Source organism: Diabrotica undecimpunctata, chromosome 5 (assembly GCF_040954645.1).
Source record: "Diabrotica undecimpunctata isolate CICGRU chromosome 5, icDiaUnde3, whole genome shotgun sequence".
Classification (NCBI taxonomy): Eukaryota; Metazoa; Arthropoda; class Insecta; order Coleoptera; family Chrysomelidae; genus Diabrotica; species Diabrotica undecimpunctata.
Genome location: NC_092807.1, coordinates 44,096,148 through 44,122,480, shown reverse-complemented (window position 1 = coordinate 44,122,480; position 26,333 = coordinate 44,096,148). Strand labels below are relative to the sequence as shown.

The 26,333-nt window shown below is 33.6% G+C and overlaps 1 protein-coding gene across 1 annotated transcript in view; it reads left to right on the top strand.

Moving 5' to 3' along the window:
- LOC140441283 (acetylcholinesterase) overlaps positions 1-26,333 on the top strand; it is an 823,341-nt gene that overhangs the window by 597,229 nt on the left and 199,779 nt on the right. The gene's annotated exons all lie outside the window — the stretch shown is intronic.

Below are 26,333 nucleotides of genomic sequence, written 5' to 3'. Positions count from 1 at the left end.
GACTACATGGAAAAGAAAATGCGAAGGCTTGGGAGTACCGGTACGGAACGAATACCTATATACGTTAAACTTTGCAGACGATCAGGTAGTGATTGCACAAGACCAAGACGACCTCAGCTATATGATGAAGAAACTACAAGAAGAATATACCAAGGCTGGCCTAGATATTAACCTCGAGAAAACAGAGTACCTATCTACAAGTGAAGAAGACATAGAAGATCTACAGATTGATGCCAACGTAACAATCAAAGGAAAGGATAAATTCAAATACCTGGGGTTTATAATCACGAAAAAGGCAACAACAGAGGAAGAAATTACACAAAGATTAGGACAAACAAGAACAGCAATCCGACAACTTAACTCAGTATGGTGTAATAGACACCTAAATATGAAGACAAAAACGCAGATTTATAAAACATTAGTGCGAAGTATTATGACATATGGGGCTGAAAATTGGATCATAAACAAGAAAAACAGCAGTAAGATAGTAGCAACAGAGATGGAATGCCTGCCAAGATGCTGCAGAGTAACAAGAATGGATAGGAGAAGTAATGACGAAATAAAGCAAAGAACATCAATAGAAACAGACATATTAACATATATAGAACAAAAAAGATTAAAGTGGTATGGACATGTAAGAAAAACTAGCGACAGCAGATGGATAAAGATAATAACCGAATGGAGCCCCATAGGAAGGAGGAAGAAAGGACGACCCCGAAAATCCTGGAGGAACGAAGTAGACGACGCCATGAGTAAGAGAGGCCTAAACGATGGAGAATGAAACAACAGAGAGAGATGGAAACGGTTAAGCGAGGGAAGGCAGTGAATACTGTAGAATCCCTAAATATATATATGAGAAGATCCAAGAATAAGGTATAAAGGTAGTCTAGATTGACATCGAGAAACCTGTCACATAGTCCTATTAGAAATGCTAGTAGGTGTTTCCAAGAAACCGATTTTCCACAAGTGACCACAGAAGTAAAAAAAAGTGCTCTAGAATTGAAAGCTACACATTTCACAGTGATTAGGAAAATTGAAATGGAATAGTTAAGAGAACAGGTGTCTATTTTTCAGTCAATGTTTTGAACGGATTAAATGTTCAAAGTCAATGTCAGTTTGAAGAAAAAGAAAATGTAACAGAAGTAAGTCTCCGAAGGACCACAGTTTAACAGGAAGAAGTTCCTGAATCAGCTTTCCTGGAAAAAGGGTTAAAAAAGATAATGACTAAAAAGTCATATCAATATGGCTTAAAAATAGACTAACACTTATTGTACAGGAAGTAACCAAATACAGTGAAACTGAAAAAGCGTACTTAGCAAGTACAAGCACAGATTAAAAGTGTATTGTAAGAAATTGAATGCCTTGCAGTAAATATTCTTGGTTCACTTCCGATGGCAGAGAGGGAAAACAAGTACCTAATACTCACAATAAAATATTTTTGAACATGGCGTGAAATTACACCCCTTTCTAATTAAGAAGCGACTACAGCAGAAGAAACAATCATAAGACACGTCGTATCAAGTCATAAAGTTCATTTAGATTTACATTCTGATCAAGGATGATTTTTCAAATTAAAATTCTGACAAAAATTAATTACCGCACTACGCCTCTCCATCCGTAATTAAACGGAATGGTGGAATGAAACAATATAACTTATAATAATTGTTAGTACTGTTTCATGTTTGTTTATGATAATCGTTGTTACTGATATCATATTTATAACTACATTGGATATAAATGCACATCAGATATCAAGTTATACTGTATATCAGACATACATGTTATTGAAATACATTAAACGTTTACGTACATGTGTACAGTTATATTAATTTGATGCACTTAACTATAACTGGAGCATTGCTTTATTTTTAACATAGTATATTTAATTGCTAATTTCAACGTAATTGTTGCTACTATAAATTTAACTAGAAGAAAATCTCTTTCTTTCATAGTTAAACGTAATCCCCAGTATTTAAATTTATGGAAGCATTCCACGAAAACTTTCTAAATACAAAATGTTTTAACTGCTCATTTCCATTTTAGACTTAAACTACTACCTATTTGGAATTACACTAAAGTTTTTGGCTATTAGATTTTTCACTTTTAGTGACTTTGACACAGTTGTTTCTGGAATCCACTGCTCTGAATATGATAATAAGGGTTAAGTTTAAGGGACATTGGACTGTACATCTGAGTGTGCTACATTTTTCACTATATTTTATAATACAAAGATAGTTATTTGAAATATTTAAATATGACTGAGGTAAAATTAGGTAGCAAAAGTTACTACTAAAAAAAAAGAAAAAATAAAATCGAATAGTCCAGTCATTAGAGATTTGACCTTTAAAAATCTTACGAACAAGCTAAATTTTGTTAAGAATGTTAATTTTGGGTCCTCAAAAAATATGCAAAATAGTTTACCACTCCTACTTCCGGTTTCTCCCCAAAAGCTCTCCTCGTAGAGTGGGAGGAACTTAAAAAATAGATTTACCAAAAATCTGTACGCCGTAGAGAAAAATATTGCAAAATAAATAAAAAATGTAGCTGAAATAATTTTCAATAAAAATGTATACAAGATGAACCTTGTTCCACCAAGTGTGATATACAATTGCTCCACAATATGGTAAAATGGAAGCTATGTACTAAAATTTTAAACCATATATAAATTACGAAAAAAATATTAGGCCTATTATTTTTGTAAATAAAAAAATTAACTATAAGTCCATTGGTTTTTTACACTTCTACACTTCTACACTTTTACACTTAGTGTAAATAAACTGCAAATGTCTTCTAATAATTAAAAAATCACAAGACAATTTTAACGTGAACCCTTTGGCTGTAATTAAGGTATTTGGGGCGGTCCTTAAAATTTCCCTAGATAAATCGAACTCGCAAATACGTTTATCAAAGAATTTTATTGAACTAAAAGCGACTACCTACTAAATAATTATTATATAACATGATTTCATGGAAAACAGTTCATATGTATCCAAATGTATTGCAAACGTTAACTGATTATTTCTATCATACGTATATCGATTCGGGTAAACATGACACTATGTCATTTTCTGCGAAGTCCCGAATATTATCTACTCCTCCTCCTCAGTCCTAATCCCTTTTGGGATGTGGTGACACCATCAGGCCTTTACAGTTTTTTCACTATTTCTCTACATCCTTCTCTGTTCTGGGCTAGTTGTTCGGCTTCATGTAACCCTTGGGTAATCAATATTTTTGTTTGATCTACCCAACGACTTGGAGATCTTTCCCTAGGTCTCTTTCCTTTAACTCTACCCTCTACTAACAGTTTTTCCTACTATTATCTACTACTGGTCACCTAAAGGTTGTAATAGTTTTAGAGGCTTTTCTTGCTAATTTTATGCTTTACGACGCATCTTCCTTCGAAATCCCATCTGCAACCTGAACAACACAATATATGGTAGTTTTATCATAACAAGCAGTCACTCTCCAGTAACTCAAGTTCGTTTTCAAGACCACTCTCACTGAAATCAAATGTTTTATCTGATTCTTTTTCTGATTCCTCAATTATTGGCTTGCATGACTTTAACTTTTTTCTTCTTTTTAGGACGCCTGTCGGTTCCGAACGTTGGCGATCATTTTGGCTATGACGACTTTGTTGGTTGCTAGACGGCATAGCTGTGTTGAGGTCTTTTTATACAATGCCCTCAGGTTCATATCAAAAAAGATATCAACATATCAAAAAAAAACACCATGGTTTAGAGAGAAAGTGAAGACCAAATGTGAAGAAAAGAAGAAAGTCTTTATAGAATACAGAACACAATAAACAAAACAGGCATACTTCTTCTTCTTCTTCTCCTTCAGTGCCTTGTCCTGCCCGGATGTTGGCGATCATCAAGGCTATCATGGTTTTGTTGACTGCTCTGCGAAACAGCTCCGCGAAATCATCCCAAGCAGGCATACAACCACTATAAACGAATTCGAAATGAAACGATTACTTTAGTTAGACAAATAAAAAGGGAACACTGGCAGAGCTTCTCAAAACAGATGGAACACGACTTCTACGGAACACAAAAAGAAATATGGAGAATGATCAGAGAACAAAGAAAAGAGATGAACGAACTAATAAAACCGAAACACATTCAGAAGAAAACATGGGTAGACTACTTTCAATCTCTATTTGCTAAAGGTGACGATAATGAACCATAAACACCAGAAGCGATGACAAACGAAGAAATAAATATTGAGGTGGAACAGGTAAAGGAAGAATTAAAGAATTTAAAAAATAGAAAATCACCAGTAGAGAACAAAATACCCAACGAACTCCTAAAGTACGGAGGACCAGATCTGACCAAACATCTATTAAAACTAATCCAAAGAATATTAGAACAAACAGAATTCCTCAATAATGGAGATACACTTACTGTACGCAAAAGAGATACCTAGAGGAATAATCAAAATGATCGAAAACATTTATTAAACCAACACAATAAAAGTGAAAATAGAAGAACAACTAACTGACCTATTAAAGTTGCCAATGGGATAAGACAGGGAGATTCCCTGAGTCCTCTATTGTTCAACCTGATTATAGATGAATTAATGAAAAAGTAAGAACTAAAAAAGGATACCAATTGGGGAAAAACAACTTAAAATAATCTGCTATGCAGATGACGCAATACTACTCTCTCAAAGTGAAGATAATTTACAGCGTATGCTGCATCGATATAATATACCCGCCATAAAATTTATCATATTAATTTACCCAAAAAAGACAAAATGCATGATTAACAGCATATTTATTAAGATGTAACTTGAAGCTGGAATGTCAGATAATAGAACGTGATGGAGTTTTATTATCTAGGTATCACATTATCTAGCTACGGAAAACTCGAATCTGAAGTGGAAAATCAAGTGTATAGAGCAAGCAGAGCCGCAGGCTGCCTGCATGAAATGATATGGAGAAATAAAAATATCGAGAAAGAAATGAAAGCAGAATTTACAAAACAATCGTCTAACCAATAATGACATATGCGGCAGAAACAAGACATTACACAAAGGACAAAAAGGATGTTTAAAACAGCAGAGATAAAAACACATAGAAAAATTGATGGTAAGACACTATGGGACAGAGCTAGAAGTACAAATATACAACGTAGATGCAAGGTAGAAAACATCAAGAACTGGATAAAAAATAGAAGAGTAGAATGGAACGATCATATAAGCCGAATGACAACAAATAGAGTAGTGAAGACGGCAAGAGACGGTTCCCCAATAGGAAGACGATCACTAGGAAGACCACGAAAACGATAACTTAGTGGAGGCACATTAAAAAACAGAAAAAAATTATGTCTATATAAATTGAAGAAGAAGAAGGAGCTCTCAGGTTAGTAAGCCAGGATATTCTTCTTCAAATAAATCTTCAAAACTTCTTAAGTCGAACGGACTTTCTTGTTTGGTTTTAACATCCAGAGGATACAAAACGTGACGTGAATGTGGCAGAGGCTTTAGGATAATAACATTTTATATACATACTTGCTTTTTGGGCAAGTTGAAGATCGATATGTGAACTATGTTTTCAAGGAAAGTTTATGAGCTTTTTTGAATCAGTTAACAAAATCATTTCCAGGAACGCCATCACAACATGCTATATTATACCTAACATATTTTTTAATCAACCCAAATACTTCTATTTTGGAAAGTCCAAAACCACATTAGGTTATGTTTCTAATTCCATCTGCAATACTTTTTCCACATCTAAAAGAAGTACGGTGGGTCTTCCGTGTGTTTGACTTTTCACTGCTCGAATACCGTTTATATAAGTAAAAAGTGTTGATTTGGGTATGGAATATACTTTTGTTGCTATGTTTAAGCTGTGTTTTATACTTTTGATCTGTTTTACAGCCACCTTTAAAGTATCAGCTAAATACAATGGCTTTCGCCCTTTCTTTACCATTTGAAGCCGAACAGTGCTCTGAGAGCAAGTTAACTATTAGAAACAAAACGTACAACCTTAAATTTGTTTCTGATTATTTACTTAGAGGAAGTATCTACTGTTTATTAGGTACTTATTCAATATTAATAAACAAAATCAAAAATAAAAAAAATCACGAATGATTACTTCTTTAAAAAAACATAGATACATTGAGAAACATGGTACGGTTATTTTCAAAATTTAGAATGTTTGTATTTTTACAAATGTGAAGTATCGACAGCCTAAGAAAAAAATTCTAAACCTAACTGAATTCTGATTTTTATTATAATATCTTGTATTACTTCAAAGGACTAAAAATCAATTAGTCTGCGAATAGTACAACAAAATAAGTCAAGACCTCACCAACATTGGCATAATTACTTAAAGGCTGCTATGGTATATCAATTGTAATTCTAAAATTCCCACTTCCCACTAAGAAGGACTTCTCACTAAGACTGAAGATCTACGAATAATCCTTCTAGAATTTAACGATGTTTACAAAATTGGTTAAACTAAGGTGGAAGCTGATCTGGCTTCTTTTAGGTCCTTCCTCACTCCGGAAAGAATTATTCACCTACAAAAATCAAAAGAAAGTCACTGAAACTACTATTCCCTTGCCTCTCCAAAACGAAATTTTTAAATAATATAAAGTATTCTGTGGGACTAAAAACCTCAAATTATTATAGTGATGACAACTTTAGCATGGTTCTGATTAATATTCGTTCTATAAGATATAAAACAGATGAATTATTTTTGTTTCTAGAGAAATTAGGATTTCCCCTGATAGTTGCGGTTACCGAACACTTGCTTGAAGTTAACGAGCCTTTTTTGTAAAAAAAATACCACAATTGCTAGGTATGATCGTTAAAGTTCAGCTTATGATGGCACCCTAATTCTTTCTACAATAATGATTTCTCTCCTATAACAAACAAAATATGACTTTCTGTTAAATAAATTCTTTTATGAGTTTTCATTGGTTTATAACAAAAATCTTAATTTATTCATTATTTGCATTTATAGCTCACCTAGCTCTTCCACGAAACTATTTTTTCAGAACCTGTTAAATTTGTTAAACGACCTGCCCAATTAAAGCAGAAATATTCTATGCGGTGACTTGAATATCAATTACGCTGTTGCTTGTGCTACCCAATTATCCTTGGTCGATATATTCAAATCGTATGATTTTACAATGATGCACGTTAATTCTCCTACCAGAATTACTCTACATCTACATCTACGTCTACAGAAAAACATCTACCATTATTGATTATATTGTCTCAGATTTATTACCCCTTGATGTACGTTCTACAATTATTAATGAAGGACTCTCTGGCCATGAAGCAGTATATACCAAGTTTAACACTCTTAACAAACAATCGTCGTAAACTTACCGTTTAGATAGGTAAAGGTTTAAGGTATCCGCTTAAAACTTTCGTAAATTCCAAAATTTGTGCTTGACTTCTGGGTGGCACTTTCTCTCTTTGGACGTGGACTACAATTTCAGTGATTTATTGGATAAGCCTGTCTGTATTTTCAATAACGCATTTCCTTTAATTACAATTAAGTCAAAACATCACAAACTCTAGACTACCAAAGGTTTCAGCATATCAGCCAAGAATGTGCGTTCAATACTGTACATCAAGAAATTTACTACCAATGTCTTTGTCACTAAATATATCTCCAAGTACAGAGGAACCCATCTAAAACTTATCAAAACAGCTAAAAAAATGTACTATGAGAATCGTCTGGAAAGCTGTAAAAATATTGCAAAGGAAACTTGGTCTTGGAAAACAATCGATCTTTGAAATAAAACTAACAAAGCTCAAACAAAAGCTTTTACAAACCCTGAAATTCTAAATGAATACTTCGTTAACGTGAGTAAAAATATAACATCAGCTATTTTGCCACAACAAGATCTTATTTCCTATCTCCCGAATCAAAAATGGTCTTGAGTTCATTTTTTATAAGACAAGTTGATAAATCTGAACTGATCCAAACAATCAGTAGTATCAAAAGCAAATCTTCCTGTAGTACTGTATGACTATCCATAAAAATTTTCTTAAATCTTCCAAATAATGTGTTAAAAGTACTGATATCACAAATTAACGATTCCTTTGAAAAAAATATATTTCCAGAGTGCCTAAAGACAGCCATTATTATTCCTCTTTATAAGGGTGGTGATAAATCTAATATCTGCAACTATACACCTATTGCCTTACTACTGGTCCTATCCAAAATGATTGAAAGACTTATTAAAGCCCGACTTATGTCCTTTCTCATTAAAAACAACATTTTATTACAAAGTCAGTTCAGCTGACATCTAATAAATGTACCAGCGATGTTATGTTTTCTGTATTAGATAAGGTTTATCAATCACTAAACAATAATCTTTTTACTGCCACTGTTTTTTGTGACTATGCCAAAGCTTTTGATTGATATTTGGATAAAAAAACTAAATTTCTACGGAATTCGAAGTGTTTCTTTGAATTGGTTCCAATATTACTTAAGGAATAAGAAACAACTAGCTAGAGCAAATGATACTGACTCTAGTCACAAAAGCATTGTATGTGGAGTACTACAAGGTTCAGTACTGGGTCCTCTACTTTTCCTTATCTTTATTATTGACATCACTAATTTAAAAATCGATGGCAAAATTTTTCTTTTTACTGATGATACCAGTATTACCCGGAAGAACTCTAATATTGCAATTCTTTATGCAATTATAACTTCTGATTTACTTAAAATGAAAATCTTGTCCGATTCTAATTTACTCTCTATTAACGTGGATTATCATATCGTAAGTCAGTAGCATTATCATACAAAGCAGCTCTTCAACCCTTGCTACTTAATAACAGCCAGATCAGTATCGCTGATTCTGTAAAATTTCTTGGTATTTTTATAGACAGCAACCTTAAATGGTCCCCGTATATCGATTTGTTAAGTAAACTAGCTTTAGTATGCTATGCAATAAAATCTGTTTCAATGGAAACGAATTTAACATCTTCCAAAATAACCTACTTTTCTTTGTTCGATTCTGATCTTCGATATGGCCTTTCTTTTTGAGATTCTAGTACAGCTACCCAATCTGATGTTATTTATAAATTACAAAAAAGAGCAATACAGTATCTTTTTGAGCTCAGTAGAAACATTGCAAAAGTTACTTCAAAAATCACGGGATTTTAACTCTTTCCTCTCTATATATTCTAGAAACTGTTTGCTTAATTCGTAAACACCTACATGTTTTTCCAGCAAGACCTAATCATGGCTTCTTCTTCTTCTTCAGCCTTCATTTATCCATTGTTGGACATAAGCCTCCTTCAATTGCTTCCACGCTTTTCTATCTTTTGCAATTCTCATCCACTGCTTTTCAGCTACAGCTGTTATACCGTCTATCCATCTCTTTTTGGGTCTTCCCATGCTTCTTTTTGTTTCTCGAGGTCACCAGAATGTCACTTCATGAGACCATCTGTTGGTGTCTTGTCTTGCTACATGTGCTACCCATAGGAATTTTGTCTCTGAGGCTTATATTTAACATGGCCCTCTCCATGGCCCGTTGAGTTACTCTTAATTAAAGAAAAGAGGTTAGTCTTTGTATGTGGGTATATTTTATTTTATAAAAACCCTTAAAAGGGCAACATTACAAGCACGAACGTTTTCGGAACAACTGTTCCATCATCAGGTTAAAATACAGGTTACCATGCCTGAGCCACCAAAATATTTGGGTAAAAACCCTTTAAAATGAAATGTGTTCAAAGATTGTACATGATGTTGATAATATTATATGATGTTTAATATTTTAATTAGATTTTACTTCAGGTAACATACACCCATGCTTAAGTGAGTTCCAGTGTCCGGAGAGTAAACCTCTTCAAACGGACTACGGCTGGCAACTGCCGTGAACTTCCTTGTGGATTTTACTCTTAATTGTTCTGCTATTTTTCTTGTTATTACCATAGTTTCCAATCCATAAGTTGCAACTGGTAGTATACAAGTGTCACAGCTTTTTCGTTTTACGTGTATTGGGATACTGGCTAGTAAAGAAATCTATATTATATTCGGCAAAAAAATTATACAACAATCTCTCTTTGCAACTTAAATCTAAAACTTCTTTCCTAAAGTTCGTAAATTGACAAAAGCCTATCTATCGAGAAGACATTATTATTTAGTGGAAGAGTTTCTGAACGAATAGGTAAGAAATTACAGTCCGTTTAGTTACAAGCAACAAAGTATTTTTATATATATTTGGGTATTACATGCAGCAGCTTAAACTTATTCGTAAACTAGTTCGTAAGGTTTTATTATGCAATTTACAATTTAGTGAAATTTTGCAATGGATTGTATATTTTATAATGTTTTATTTTGTGATATTGACGATTTATGTAAATTTAGTAAAAATTAATTGGTATTGTTATTATTATTTTTTTTTACTTTTTGTAAGCTTTGTCCATAAAATCGTACAATTTTCAGTGACAATAAAGCATATTTCTATTTTATTCTATTCTATTCTAAATTTAAACATATATCTACTAAATTATCAGGTCTCTATAAGATTCAACGAAAGGCAGTAAAGGAATAGTGGTGTGATAATGATTCACTAACCCTTAAGCTCTCGACATTACCTTTACAATAATGAATGTTCACTGTGCGTGTTCGTTGCAAGTTTTGTTGTTGCCCTACTGAAGTTGACAAAGCTTAATGGCTGCACGATTATGCGGTGTCGTAAAAATATTTAAGAAGAATAACTTTTAAAAAAATGTTTACTGTTATTATTGTAACAATTTAATATTTTTTAAATGTTACTAGTCCTGTTGTCAGAGATTTGATCTCTACGAGACGAACAAGTTCAATTTTGCTGAGAATGTCATTTTTGGAAGCCCAAAAAAGATCTAAAACGTTTGCCACTCCTACCCTTGGGCTTTCCCCTTAAACCTCTCTCGTAGGCAAGGGAGACGAAAAACTTCCATTTACCGAGAATCTGTACACCGTAGAAAAAAAATTGTCAAACAAGAAATGTAGCTGAGGTAATTTGAAACAAAAATGTTTGAGAAATTTTTTAAATAAAATTTACAAATTTCTGCAAAACGTATAGTTGAATATGACTATTGGTGTTTTTCTTTGTGGAAACTTGATCACTTGGCTGTTAATAGGTTTTTAAAGGTTAACATTACTTTAAATAGTCGCGCTGTGTGATTTTTTAAGTAAACACCATAAACCGATAAGTAAAATGAGTTCTATAATAAATACAAGTAACAATGAACACGAACGACAAGATTTAAGTGAAAATGTGCCAATAAAAAAAATTGCTAAAACGTACAGAGATAAAACAGGCAAGAGTGAAGAGACAAAAACATGTTAATTATAAAGGCATAGAAAAAACACAAGTACAATTTGTAAGTACGTTACAAACAATAATTGTAAAGTGGTAAGCGAAACATTTATATAACAATAAAGCACTTAAAACTTTCTTTTCAAAACTTCCACCTTTCGTACCACACTTATGAAAATAAGCAAGAGAGGCCAATTAGAATTGTTGTTAAGAAATTACATCACACATGGCCATCAGAGATAATAGTAAAAGACCAACAAAAACGACAATATAAAGCAACTAGCAATAAAAAACAACTAGATATGTTCATCCTAACATTTAGACAGAATTAAGATATAAATAGAATTTACGGCATAACAGACATAGTACGAGAGTTGAAATCGAGCCATTAAGGAGTTCCAGATTATTCCCACAATGTAAAAGATGCCGGGTTTACGGACACACGTGGAAATACTGTAAAAAGGAGCCAAGATATGTAAAATGTATTCGGAAACACCTTACTATAGTGTATTTTTATGTATGAGAGAGTAATAAAACAATAAATTATGTATGCAAATCCCTAAACTGTTGATACGGGTGACTCAATGAAAAACAGATATTTGTCAACAAGTTTACAGAAGTATATAGGAAAACAATTTTAAATTGAGTATGACCACCAGGTATAAAGGTTGGAGCAGAATAGAATACAATAGTTGTGAGGGTTACTAATCCCTAAATAAGGTTGCCAGTGTCGGAGTGATGGAGGTTAACAGGTACTAATGAATTTGCAAGAAATGTAAGATGTTTATTTTATTGGTTATATATAACCAATAAAAGTTTAATAAGTACCTACCTATTTGCAAAATAAAGTTTAATTCTTTAGATAAAATAAAACGTTTTATTTTATCTGAAATAAGTGCATTCCACGAAGTAAGGGTTTCAACAATCAAACATTTAATTCTTTAATTCCAGGAATCTACGACAGTAATTGACTAGATAATTACCTTCTAAACTTATTCCACAGAAAATGTGATAGTGGGTTTTTCCATTTTGTAGGAAGGTCCAAGTGGCGTATTCAAAATTCTTAACAGTTCACTAAAAGTAGGTACTTCAGTTGCAAGGTGCAGTTTATTGTGTATACTAGTGTTATGGAAAATTTGGAAGTGCCGTGTAAACGCCGAAAAATTGGTCCTCTAACAGTTAATGAAAAAACATTAATATTTAATTGTTTTAAATCATTTACAGACAAACGTTTATGTGAAAGTGTTGATGAGACCGTTGAGTTAGTTAGCAGTACACTTGGCGTTGGGAAATCTACGATTTACAGAGTTATTAAAGAAGAGAAATGTGGTAGTTTTCAAATGCCACGTAATGCTCCAGGGAAACCAAAATTTCAAATAGAATATCATTTTAAAGAAGGACTTCGACGGAAAGTGCATGAATTCTTCTTTAGACAAGAATTTCCAACATTGGATAAAGTTCTTGTCTCAGTTCGAGATGATAAGGATTACCCAGAAATGAGTCGAAGTACGTTATGGAAACTTTTAAAAGAAATAGGCTTCCGCTGGAAAAAGAATCCCAGAAAGTCTATTTTATTAGAAAGAAGCGATATTGTCATATGGAGAAGACATTTTCTAAGAACCATAAAGGAAATGAGAAACCAAAATAGAAAAATATTTTATCTTGATGAAACATGGATCAACGAGGGTCATACACCAAATAAATTTTGGCAGGATGAAACTGTTACAAGTCAAAGGCACGCTTTTATAAATAATTTATCTACTGGTTTAAACCCACCATCAGGAAAGGGACGCAGGCTGATAATAGTACACATTGGCAGTTCAGACGGTTTTGTTGAAGGTGGTTTATTAACTTTTGAATCAACTCGTACCGGTGACTACCATGAAGACATGAACGCTGATGTCTTTCAAGAATGGTTCGAACAAATGATAGATCTTCTTCCTAAGAACTGTGTAATAGTAATGGATAATGCAAGTTATCACTCCAGACTTATAGAAGGACTGCCCACAACCAAGTGGTTAAAAAAAGACTTGCAGAATTGGCTGAGTTCAAAAAATATTACGTACCATCCCGGATATATAAGAAAGGAACTTTATTCGTTGTGTGCCCTCCATAAAGAAAAATTTAAAAAATACGAAATTGATGAAATTGACAAAAATCTTGGAATGACAGTACTTAGATCCCCACCATATCATTGTGAAATAAACCCGATTGAACTGGTATGGGCACAGATAAAGAGTGAAGTTTCAAGAAAAAATACCACTTTTAAAATTCATGATGTTAAACAGTTGTTTTTGGAGGCCGTAAATAATGTAAAACCTGAAAACTGGGAAAAGGCAGTAAATCACACTATTAAAGAAGAGGAAAAAATGTGGAAGCTGGACAATATTACTGATAAAATGATCGAGCCAGTTATTATAAATCTTGGTTCTGAAAGTTCATCTTCTGAATCTGATTTGGATTTGTAACAAGTAGCTGTAAGTTTTATATTAATATTTTTATTCATCTATTTAACATACCTTAGACGGTTTTAAAAACTCTTTTTCTCTTTTGTAATTTTTAAAAATTAAAAAAAATGTGAATTTTTTAAAACCCTTTTTAATGTAGGCCAATCAGTTCTAATATAATGTGTGATAAAAGAGGTCACTTTTGTTTACATACACATAACACTGAAATAATTCATTTATTTTTTACAATTATTCAAAGTAATTTTTCAATTAATCTTGAGCACGCCCATGGAGTGGTCGGAGCTACCAGTTAAAATTATGCTAATTACTCTCTCGTTCATAAAAATAAACTATAAAGATTGCCAAAAACCACCAGAAGATAAACCAAAATGTGTTCATTGTGGAGAAAACCGTCTTGCAAACTACCGCGGATTTTATGTAGCTAAAAAATTACAAACAATAAGAAACGAGAGAACAAATAAAGACAATGTTATAAAAGCGCCCCATAGAGTTATTGAAAGCAAAAAACTAAAAACAGCAGAGGTCAGTGAAAATTAGAAGTTACAGCGATGTAACAAAGAATTTAAGGAGATAAATTAGAGATAAAAAGATTAAAAATGATATTGGAAAAGCTCACCAAGATTGATGACAAAATAACTCAAATCGATATCAGAGTTACCCGACTAGAGTATAGCGCTAAAGGAGCTATTCCGAAAATCAGAAATGGCTAAAGACCTCCGAATAATGGCGTGGAACGCAAATGGACTGTTACAACATCAGATCGAGTTGCAAGCAGTACTAGATATTGAGAAAATTGATCTGTGTCTCGTTTCTGAAACACACTTCACTAAACAGTCATATGTAAAATTTAGGTGGTATAGAGTATATTCTACTGTACACCCAGATAATGCAGCTAAAGGAGGTAGCGCTATTATAATTAAAGATAATGTCTTGCATCATGAGGAATTAAAATATGCAACTGAGCACATACAAGCTACAACAGTCTGTGTGAAGTTCAATATATTGTTCTCCTAGACACTCAATTAAAAGAGAACAATATAAAGAGTATATGAACACTTTAGGAAAAAGATACATCATAGTGGCGACTTTAATGCAAATAATACCCACTAAGGCTCTACTGGCCTACCGATAGGAACAAAATTCCAGACCTGATAATTTTCTTTATTTACAAAAATATCTCAGCTAACTATCTGGATATCACTGACGGCTGAAACATGAACTCTGATCACTCACCGATAATTTTAACTATGAGTGATAGAGTGATTACAAAAGAGTTCAGTCCAATATTGACTAATAAAAAAACTGACTGGGAGAGCTTCAAAATAAACCTTGATTACAAAATAAAATTAATCTTGCTGTGCCATTGAGAAACACGAGGCAACTTGATGACGAATTAGAAGTTTTTATAAAAAATACCCAACAGGTAGCTTGGGAAAATACTCCCACAATAACTTTTAGAACAAAAAGGAACAACTATCCAAAAGAAATCAAAGAACTCATATTAGAAAAAAGGTAGTTAAGAAAAAACTGTCAGCAATACAGATCTCCACGATACAAAACTAGTCTAAATAATGCTACACAAAAACTAAAAAGGGAGATACAGAATATAAAAAATTCAACAATTAATTTTTTTAAGTAATTTAATAGCTGGCCAGAACACAGATTATTCGTTATGGAAGGCAACAAAAAGAATGAAGAGACCAATTATTCATTCTCCCTCTATTAAGTTGAAAAACGGCAATTGGGCTAGAAGTAGCGAACAGAAAGCAGAACGATTTGCATATCATTTAGAAAGCACGTTCAAACCCAACGACAATGATGGTGAAAAACTGAGATGGGAAAAACAATTCCAAACTGAAGAAAGAATAACGTTGACATCATTTATAGAGAAGTATCAACAGAGATAAAAGAGAATAACAATCCTAAGAAAGCTCCAGGGTATAATCTCATAACAGGAGAACTATTAAAAAATCTACCAAGAAAAGCCATAGTTAAGCTGACACACCTAATAAATACTGCTTTTAGATTGACATATGTTCACAGACTCTGGAAAGTAGCCGAAGTGATTATGATCGCCAAACCAGGAAAATTTCGTAATGATATGACATCCTATCGATCAGTATCACTCCTTCCGGTGATATCAAAACTATTAGAAAAACTTCTATTGAAAAGATTAAAACCAATAATAGAAAGAAAAAATCTTATACCAAATCATCAATTCGGTTGCAGAAATCAACATTTCACTATAGATCAAGTTCACAGAATAACGAATATAATAGAAAAAACATTAGAAGAAAGGAAAGTCTGCTCTACAATCTTCTTTGACGTAGCACAGACGAGATAAAGTCTTTTATGACGGTTTAAACTATAAACTAAGAACGTTCAAGCCTAAATAGTATTCAGAAATTTTGAAATCATGCATTGCGAATAGATATTTTAGAGTAAAACAAGAAGAAATGTACACCGACTTATGGGAGATCAAAGCTGGCGTGCCACAAGGGAGTGTCTTAGGTCCGGTCCTGTACCTATTGTATACGTGTTATATTTGCGACATTGACACGTTCGCGGATGATACAGCCATACTAGCGATAGGAGACACTAGTGAAGAAGCGACTGATAAGTTGCAACTATCAGTACATAAAATACATAACTGGACCAGAAAATGGCGAATAAAATTAAATGAGACTAAATCTGCACACATTAACTTTACAAATAAAAAAATAGAAAATTTCCCAGTTAGAATAAATGATATCCAAATTCCTTATGCAACATCAGCAAAATACTTGGGCATCACCCTAGACGCGAAGCTGCGCTGGAAAGTCCATGTCAAAAAGAAAAGAGGGGAGCTTGATATTAGATATAAGAAATTGTATTAGCTGATTGGAAAAAATTCAACATTATTATTTCATAATAAATTATCCATCGACAAGCAAGTACTGAGGCCAGTATAGGTATATGGGTGCCAACTCTAAGGCTATACCAAAGCTAGTAATCTACATATTATCCAGAGATTTCAAAACAAAGTACTGAGAAACATTGTTGATGCACCTTGGTATATCCGTAACAGCAACCTCCACCAGGACCTGGGTATGGAAACTGTTATTGAAATAATTAAGAGAACAGCAGCAAGTCACGAGCAGAGGCTGCATAGTCATGTGAATGTCGAGGCAATCCAGCTTCTTGACAACACTGAACTAAAGAGAAGATTCATAATGACAAAACCGTTTGAGTTAGTATAAATGTGTAACAGTTTAGTGTAAAGGGCAGAGTATAGGGCTGTAAAGTTATTGCATATTAGATTTAAGTATTTGCTGTTTATTAAGTTAGGTCAGAAAATAACTGATAATTGATCATTTGTGACCAGATAGCAGTATACAAACACCTTACAGATGTCAAAAAAAAAACTTACATAAAATTTATTATATCTTATCACTACAGCTGTTTCGGCAGAGTGTCTTTCTCAAGTGATCTATTATTGGTATGTATTTACACTTTATTTTCTTTAACTGAATACGTTGAGGAGAGGAGAACTATTTGTCTCACGTTGGTTATTCAGAAATTATGTCTGTATTTGAGACAAACATTTCTTCTCTCCTCAACCTATTTAGTTAAAGACTATGAATGTAAACACATACCAAGAATAGATTAGTTAAAAAAGACACTATGCCGAAACAGATTTAGTGATAAAATATTGTAATATAAATATTTTGTGGAAGTTTTGAAAACCAAGTTTTCAGTGTTTTATTGTTATATAAAATGAATTTCCATTAAGTTGCGGTGGAATCACTTATCTGAAACATTTGTGTTCCTTTTAGGTGTACACGGTTTAAATGTTGTTATACCATTATTGACGACAAAAAATTTAGAGTTTTCGATCATTTTTATGCTTTGGAAACTTAAAGTAAGCAAGTTAGTTATTTGCCAGGTAAAATTAATTTTATATAAACAGTTAAATTCTTAGCAAGTATATTTCATTGTAATGCTAATATCTTATCGCATTTCAAAGAAAAAAAAAGCTGAAAAAACGCTGAACTTAAAGATGTTTAACCCTTATCCGGGCAATACATTTTACTTGCGTAACCGGGCAACTCGGGTCCGTTGGGCCCACCACTGTTCATGAAGGGACTATTCAAATTTACCCATATATCTCTAATATTCTTTTTTGATTTTTTATCAAAGTTAAATTTAAATTGTCTTGATTAAAAAAAAAGGTGCTACTATACTACGGTCTACCTCTAGGGTGCGATCTACCTGAAGGATTTGCACAAAATAATGAAATTCAAGAATCACAAGTAATAAACATTTGGAGCCAAATAAAGACTTAATTAATAAATTAATAAACTTTTGTGAATCTACTTTCATTATTGTATGAAAACCTTTCTGAGAAAAGAAAATGGTAATTATCAGCTCATGTATAAAAGTACTGACGAAAACAATCTTTACAAAATTAATAAAACGCATAAGTCAAAAGAATATTATTATTTTACTTCTACAAGTTAATACTTTGTCCTATCAATTTAGACAAATTAAAATAATATTAAGTAACATGTTAAAAAACAATAAAAATAAAAAAACCATAGATTAGTCATTTATTTTTCTTTATTGCAATACTTACAACCTTTTTTAATTATACAGAGATCGTTACACATATTTTTACAGCATATTTCACAAATTTGTTTTTGTTTCCTGTCCTTTTTTTTGGGGACCTGTGACATCTTTTCCTTATCAAAACTGTAGGTTTTTCTGGTTTTTGCTTTTTATTATGTGGTTCAACTTCTGAAAGCATTTTTCAATACACTGTTTTGTTTCCCATTGTAGTCCCTTGATTTTCTTCTCAAAATTTGAGGCAACACTAGTTGTTCTGCTGTCGTTGTAAAAAACAATCTTCGCTTTTTATTTTTGTTTTTCATTAATATTTTGGATGTAAATTTGTCTAAGTAATAAATGAGGCTATCCCAGCCACGTCTACAATATTTATAAAAAATGCAAAAGGCCAACGGTTAGTTCGTATTTTGCACATATACTTATGAACCATTTGATCTAGTGTATCTATACCACATTTTGTACTATTTATAATAGAATATCATATCTGGTTTTTTGTCAATATTATCTGCACAGCAAGCATTGTGATACATGGACAGGACTAGGACACTTCTTTATTTCTTCGAAACGTAAGAAACAAGAGATGCTTTTGGAGTGAATCCAAAAATTTAAGATTTGTCTAAACGGTTCTTGTTTGGTAGAAGTAAGTCTCTTATTTTTTTTTCACTGTGCCCATAAGAGTTAGTGAATTTGCCAGTAATTCATGTGCAAGAGCAAGATGAGTGAAATAGTTATCGCAAGTCACATTCCTCTTGGAATTATAATAAGGCTCAACGAGTTGCTGCACACTTAAGTTGCAAGACCTTTGGCTACTATATTTCCAGTTTTTTCTATAGATGGTATTTCACCTAAAGGGTAATATGTTTCCAAGTCACAGGTCTACCATACTTTCATGCCATAGGTACTTATTTGACTTTAAAGGCATATACTGCTTGAAATGACACCTACCTCGATACAGAACAAGTTGCTCATCTACGGTTATGTTTTTTGCTGGTAAATAGTATTTCTGAAAGTTTTGGTTGACTTAATTTTACACATCGCGTATTGCTGCTTCTTTTTCGTTCCGTCTTATCGTCAAATCGAATAAATCTTAGCAAATTTTTGAACCGTTTGAACTCCACGGTAGCTTTAAATATAGCAGGTCCATAAAACTTACTCCAAAGCCTATCTACATTATGGATGTTAGCACTCAAGTGCCCTGCGTTAGTAGTACTTCAATAAAGATATATACCTCTGTAGAGTCGCAACATTTCCAGTTCTCTATCCCCAAGACTTTTCTTAGTTTCAAAAATTACACACTCTGTTCTCTGCGAACTTGTAGCTACACATGCTTCTTCATTATCACTCAATACGACTTGCTGATCTTCCTTTGTACTTGCTTTCGTAAGTTGCTCTTAAATTTCAGAGTCACTTTCAATGCCACCTACTTCAGGAGATTCTTCATTATCGAAATCCCATAAATTATTAGCAATATCTTGCAGTTATGCAGCTGATAATGGTTTTCTGAAGATTGTATTCGCACCATTTACTTTCACTGTAATTCATTATAGTTTTAGGAGCTTAGTTGTCGACACTTACATCGATATCAAACGACTGATAGCAGATACATTATTTATTTCAAAATATGTATAGGTACCTACCTAACATGCATTCCAACAATGATTATTAATTTTTAAAATTCATTTAGAATGGATATATCACCTATTTTAAGTATCTCTTTAATGTTTTCATCAAAGAGATGTTTACATTATTTGTTACACGTTTAGACTTTATTATTGGAATATCGGAATTATAAAAGTCGTTTAGATAATCCACAAAAACATTACCTGACAAATTTACTTCTTTAACAAAAATTTAGACTTTAGGTATTTTAGGTATAGACGAGCATTGCAAGTTTTAGGTGAGAATGTAAACATGTGGGATAGGTTATCAATTTATTATTGGTTTACTAAGAAGTAAGATAAATATACTCGTCGAGAATGGGAGCTATTTAGAATTGATGGTGATTTGCCCACAATGATTGATTTTAATAAATTAAAAAAAAAGATGTGAATTATTAGAGAAACTAGAAGTTTCAAATGTAGTTTATAATACAAAAGAAAAAGTTCAAGTTTTAAATAACAAATTCAATAACAATAAAAGGAATGCATTTGTAAGTACTTATCAAGCAGGATAAGGTGCGATAACTTGTTATTTTTGTAAAGGAAAACATAATATTTTTCGATGTGAAAAGTTTTTAAACTTATCCCCAGCTATGTGATTACCTGAGATTCGTAAATTAAATCTATCTAGGAATTGTTTGAGACCCGGACATGGCATTATGAGTTGTAGGTTGCATTTAGGTTGTAAAGCTTGCGGAGGTCTAGGAGGGAACCATCCAACCTGCGGAGGTCTAGGAGGGAACCATCCAACCAGAGGATATTGCCCTAGTGATAGATGAACAGACTCCAACCCTAAGTTGGCCAATGGCTAAGGTCGAACAAGTTCCATCAGGAACTGATGAAGTAGTGCAAGTGGTAATAGTCCTCATAAACAATAAAATGTTTAAACGGCCCGTATCAAAACTTTGTATATTACCGACTGAAGCAAAGGACATAGTTGAAAGTGTTAACACGTTTCAAGGTGGCCTTTATGTTACTTAGAATTAAAACATGAGTGCAGTTGTGGTTGGAGTGGGTGCAGTTGTTCACACTCTTTCCTAAAAATCGACAGCAGACGCGCAAAAAAGAAGTAGAACATGAAGATAGATATAGACTTTATACTTGAGAGTACAGTAGAAGTACAATTTTGTAATGAGTTTTTGTAATAAGCTTGTTTCAGTGAAAATAAAGTAGTAGTAAGGTAGTGTATCAATTTTATGTAAGCGAGTTATTCAAACAAGCGAGTTTACCCCAACATGCTTTAAAAATCAACATTCTGCTACCTACAATCAAAAAAGATTAGAAAAAATGGAAAGAACCAGTATGTGTAAAGGTTTTTTGTGTTCTTCATGGAATAACGTATAAATGGGTTCAAAAGTCTGCAAAAATCTCTTTAATAGTAGATTCGCACCAAAGGATAAACGAGGCAAGTATTTTAACCAACGAAATAAAACATCAGATAATACATTGGCTTTGATTAGTTAGCTAGTTTTGGCGATACAGAACACGCGCGGAAGCAAAATGTTGAGAAAAAAGTCCACTTAAGGAAAGCTGAGAAGTTTTATGAACTAAAAAGAAAATATAAATTCAGCACGTGCTGATCTAGAACTACAGTTTCGTACGTACCAATGAACTCTTATTAGATACAATATCTACGATTTTATGAGGTAACGACAAAGAATCTTATCCTAATAAAAGACGGATGTGCCGGACAAAATAAAAACCATGTTCTTATGCAGTTTTAGTACATGCTTTTCAATGGTTTACATATGTCTGAAATTATCACATATGAGAAGAATTTTATTAATTTAAAAACATAATAAATCTGAAACCGTCGAAATGCCTAAAGAATGAAAAAATCGCCATGCTTAAACGCTTTGCCGTGCAACGTATACATCATTACAGCATACGCACCGACATCTAATATCACAGAGAAAAAACATAGCTTTTACAATATGAATTAGACAAAACACTCATCATCATCAACCTGTATGCGTCCACTGCTGGGCATAGACCTCCCTCAGCTCTTTCCATCTGTCTTGTGCGGCTTGCAGTTAGTTATTGCTAACACGCTTCAGGTCATCAGTTCATCTAGTTAATGGGCGTCCTCTGCTCCGTGTTGCTTCTTGCCTTGGTCTCAACTCTAAAATATGTTTTGTCCATCGGTTATCTGATAATCTAATGACGTGTCCTGCCCAATTCAATTTTAACGACGTGATTTTTTTGATAGCGTCAAACTTAAAAAGATGAAGGTATTATTATTTTAGGCGACTTTATTGCGAAAGTAGGGAAAGGAAGAGATGGAGAAGTAGTAGGCGAATATGGGCATTATCAAGAACACATGGTACAAACTACCACTCCGAAGAATATACACCTGGAAAGCCTCTAGAGATGACGGTGAGAACATAGTAAAAAACCAGACTGACTACATCAATATAAACCAAAGATTCTGTAACGCCATAGTATCGATTTAAGCTTACGCAGGAGCAGATATAACAAGTGACCACCACCTTGTTTTAGCAGACATGAAATTTAAACTAAAGAAAATAAAAATAGCCGCCAGAAAACCCAGAATTAATCTAAAAAGACTAAAAGAAGCTGATCTCTGCAAAGATCAAAGAACAAATACACAAGGAAGTTCAAAAAGTAGAAAGATCAAAGAGAAGATCCTGGGGAACATGATACAACAACTGGAAGGTTATACATTCCTTAAAAGTAAACAATGAATAACACAAGAAATCAAGTCATTGATATCGAAACGGAGAAAAAAACAAAAATAAAAACGGTCAACAATACGAAAACTTAAATAAAACAATCAAACAAAAAATCAAAGAAGCAAAGGAATGAGGGCGATCAGAAAAATGTGCAGAAATAGAAAGATTAGAAAAACAACTTAGCAGCTTAAGCATATACAGAAAAATTTAAAAAAAAACTGTCATTTACAAAAAAAGAAGTATTGGAAACATGTTGTTCAAAAACAACAAAAAGATAATTAAAAGTGTAGAGAAAATAAATGAGAAGAATATATAAGAGAACTATTTGAAGATGACGAAAGAATTAAGACAATAGAACCAAGAGATAGAAATGGACCTACAATTACCAAAGATAAAATTTAAAAAGCACACGCATAAAAAATGATAAAACCATGGGACCGGATGAAATATATATGGAAAATTATAAGACTACTAATAGATAACCAGATAACTACATTGATATGCTAGTAGAAATATTCAACGAAATCTACTATACCGGAGAAATTCCGAAAAATGGCTAATATCTGAGTTCATCCCAATACCCAAAAAACGCAATGCAATGAAATGTAAAGAATATAGAACAATCAGCTTGATGAACTTTATTAAAAGTCTTCTTGTGAGTGATACATGAACGTGTCCAGAAAAAACTAGACGATAGAATAACAAGAAACACCGATATATGGTATATCGAATAACTCGACACAGACAGATCGGTGTTGAGATGTCAACTGTGACATATTCATATGTCTAGTTGACTTTAAGAAAGGCTTCGACAAAATACAACAACACAGTATAATACGAGTAGACCAACAAAAATCTAAAGAAATATCTATACGAAGAGGAGTATGACAAGAACGTGTACTAGGTACCTCCTCTACGTTTTAATATGCAGTGAACAAATAAAACATTTAGGCCAAGGAGCAAAAAACTGGATCTTGCAATTTTATAACACGTGCTGCAAAACCTGCGAAATTCCAAAATCATGGAGGAAATCTAAAGTAATAGCCTTCCTAAAACCAGGAAAGGACCCAGAAAACCCCAGTAGCTACAGACCTATCTCGCTGTTGTGTCACTTTTTTAAACTATACGAGAGACTCATACTCGCCAGAATAGAAAAAAATGTCGACAAGCACCTCATCCCACAACAAGGAGGATTCAGACCCGGCAAATCTTGCACCGGCCAAGTCCTCGCACTAACAGAACACATTGAACAGGGATTTGAAGTAAAACTTATAACAGGGGCTGCTTTCGTAGATTTGACAGCAGCCTATGACACAGTAAGGCACAAAACATTGCTCCACAAATTATACGACACTCTAAATGACCACCATCTGGGTAAGGTCGTATATTCCTTACTGCAAAACAGACGTTTTTTCGTTATGCTGGAGGGTAAAGTAAGTAGGTGGAGAGTTCAAAAAAATGGCCTTCCACAGGGAAGTGTTTTAGCACCGATGCTCTTCAATATATATACAAACGACCAACCTACGCCGACCGAAACCAAGCACTTCCTCTATGTTGACGATCTTGCAATATGTGCTCAAGGAAATAGTTTTGAAGAAGTGGAGAAGAAACTCGAAACTGCATTAAAAACAATGACAGCGTACTACCTGCAGAATTCCCTGAGACCCAATCCCTCTAAAACCCAAGTCTGCGCTTTCCACCTTCGCGCAAAGGAAGCCAAGCGAAAACTCCAAATTGTGTAGAATGGTAATACATTAGAACACACAAGCCAACCTATATATCTTGGAGTAACTCTGGACCGGTCCCTCACCTACAGACAACATTGCATAAAAACGAAAGGGAAAGTAACAACTAGGAACAGCATACTCAGAAAGCTAACGGGAAGTAAATGGGGCGCACGTCCTGGCGTTTTAAGAACAACGGCACAGGCACTGTGTTTCTCAACTGCTGAATATGCGTGCCCCGTTTGGGGAAGATCTGCCCACACCAAACAAGTTGATACTGCGCTAAATGAGACATGCAGGATAGTAACGGGGTGCATGAAACCGACGCCACTCTCAAATCTATATAAAACACGCAGAGGCGTTGCAGAGCACATAGAGAAAATTAAACAGATCGCGGACGAGCAGCATGCCCTATACAAAGCTCGAACACCACGAAAGCCACTAAAATCTAGGAAAAGCTTCCTTGGAACAGTGCAGGATGAACCGCCTGAGTATTTTCCTCTTCCCCAGGTTCAATGGACCGGCCAGTCCCTAGACTTTAAAACGTGGAAAACTTTGAATCGGATAAGAACGGGGGTCGCTCCAGTAAAATCAAACATGGCAAAATGGGGAAAAATCGACCAAGATGATGTGAACTGTGACTGTGGAGAAACACAGAATATGGAACATCTTCTTACATGCAGAAACTGTCCTCATCGATGTACCCTCGAAGATTTGTGGCTCGCCAACAAAGATGGAACCGACGTAGCCCGATACTGGGCCGAAATTTTATGAATGACATGTCCGGACACGATAAAGTAAAGTAAGTTAATATGTGCTCAAAGCAATACACTAGTGAATAATCTCAGATATGCAAACAATACAATACTCCTTGCGGACAGCTGAGAAGGGCTGCAAATTTTGGTTGATCGCACTTCACAGTACTGCGAGAGGTATGAATGGCACTGAACACAAAAAAAATATATGATTGTCAATAAGAGCAACAGTGAAGACGAAACAATCTACGTTAAAATAAAAGCTTTAGAAAAAGTACACAGATACAATTACTTGGGATGTCAGCTAAACGAAAATGGAACCGCAGCCTTGAAATAAAAAGGTGCATTGAGATAGCTAGAAGTGATTTCAGTAAAATAAAAGCAATATAATGCAATGAAAAACGAAGAATAGACATTAAAACTAGATTCATGAGATGCTACGTATTCTCTACCCTTGTATATGTAATTGAAGCCTGAGCAGTTAGGGACGCAACTGGAAGAAGTCCTGCCAGCTTTAAGATCTGGTGTTATTAAAGAATGTGGAAAATATCATAGACAAAGTACGTAACAAACACGGAAACATTAAAAAAGCTGAAAAAAGAAAAAAAAAATACTTAACACCATAAAGGAGACAAAAATGAGCTACTTTGGTCACATACTAACAAAAAAATATAAATTGATGCTATTGGTTATACAAGGAAGAGTGAAAGGACTATTAGGACCAGGGAGACGACACAGGTTCTGATTGAAAAATTGGTTGAAATCTGGTTGAAAGCAGTGGAGTAGAAAAACAACAATAGAATTTTTCAGAACTGCTGCAGATAGAGTAAAACTGGCCGTGATGTTCGTCAATGTCCTTAAAGGATAAGGCACATGAAGAAAAAGACTTTTTTTGCTATATATTTTCTATGAAAGCTATTATACTTGTTTTATGCATACTTTATGTATACTTTTTAATTAAAATGAATAAAAATAACTTATATACATTTTTAATATATACTTTTTTTTACTATTTTTAATGCAAATAAATCAAAAAAATTTGAAATTACAGTCTTTTTTAGGTAATTTTAATTTCCAGTTCAGTGGTGCAAGTTGTGACCAAAATGAAATGATTTTTTTATCTGCAATGACTTTTAATCTAAAAGCCACAAAACAAA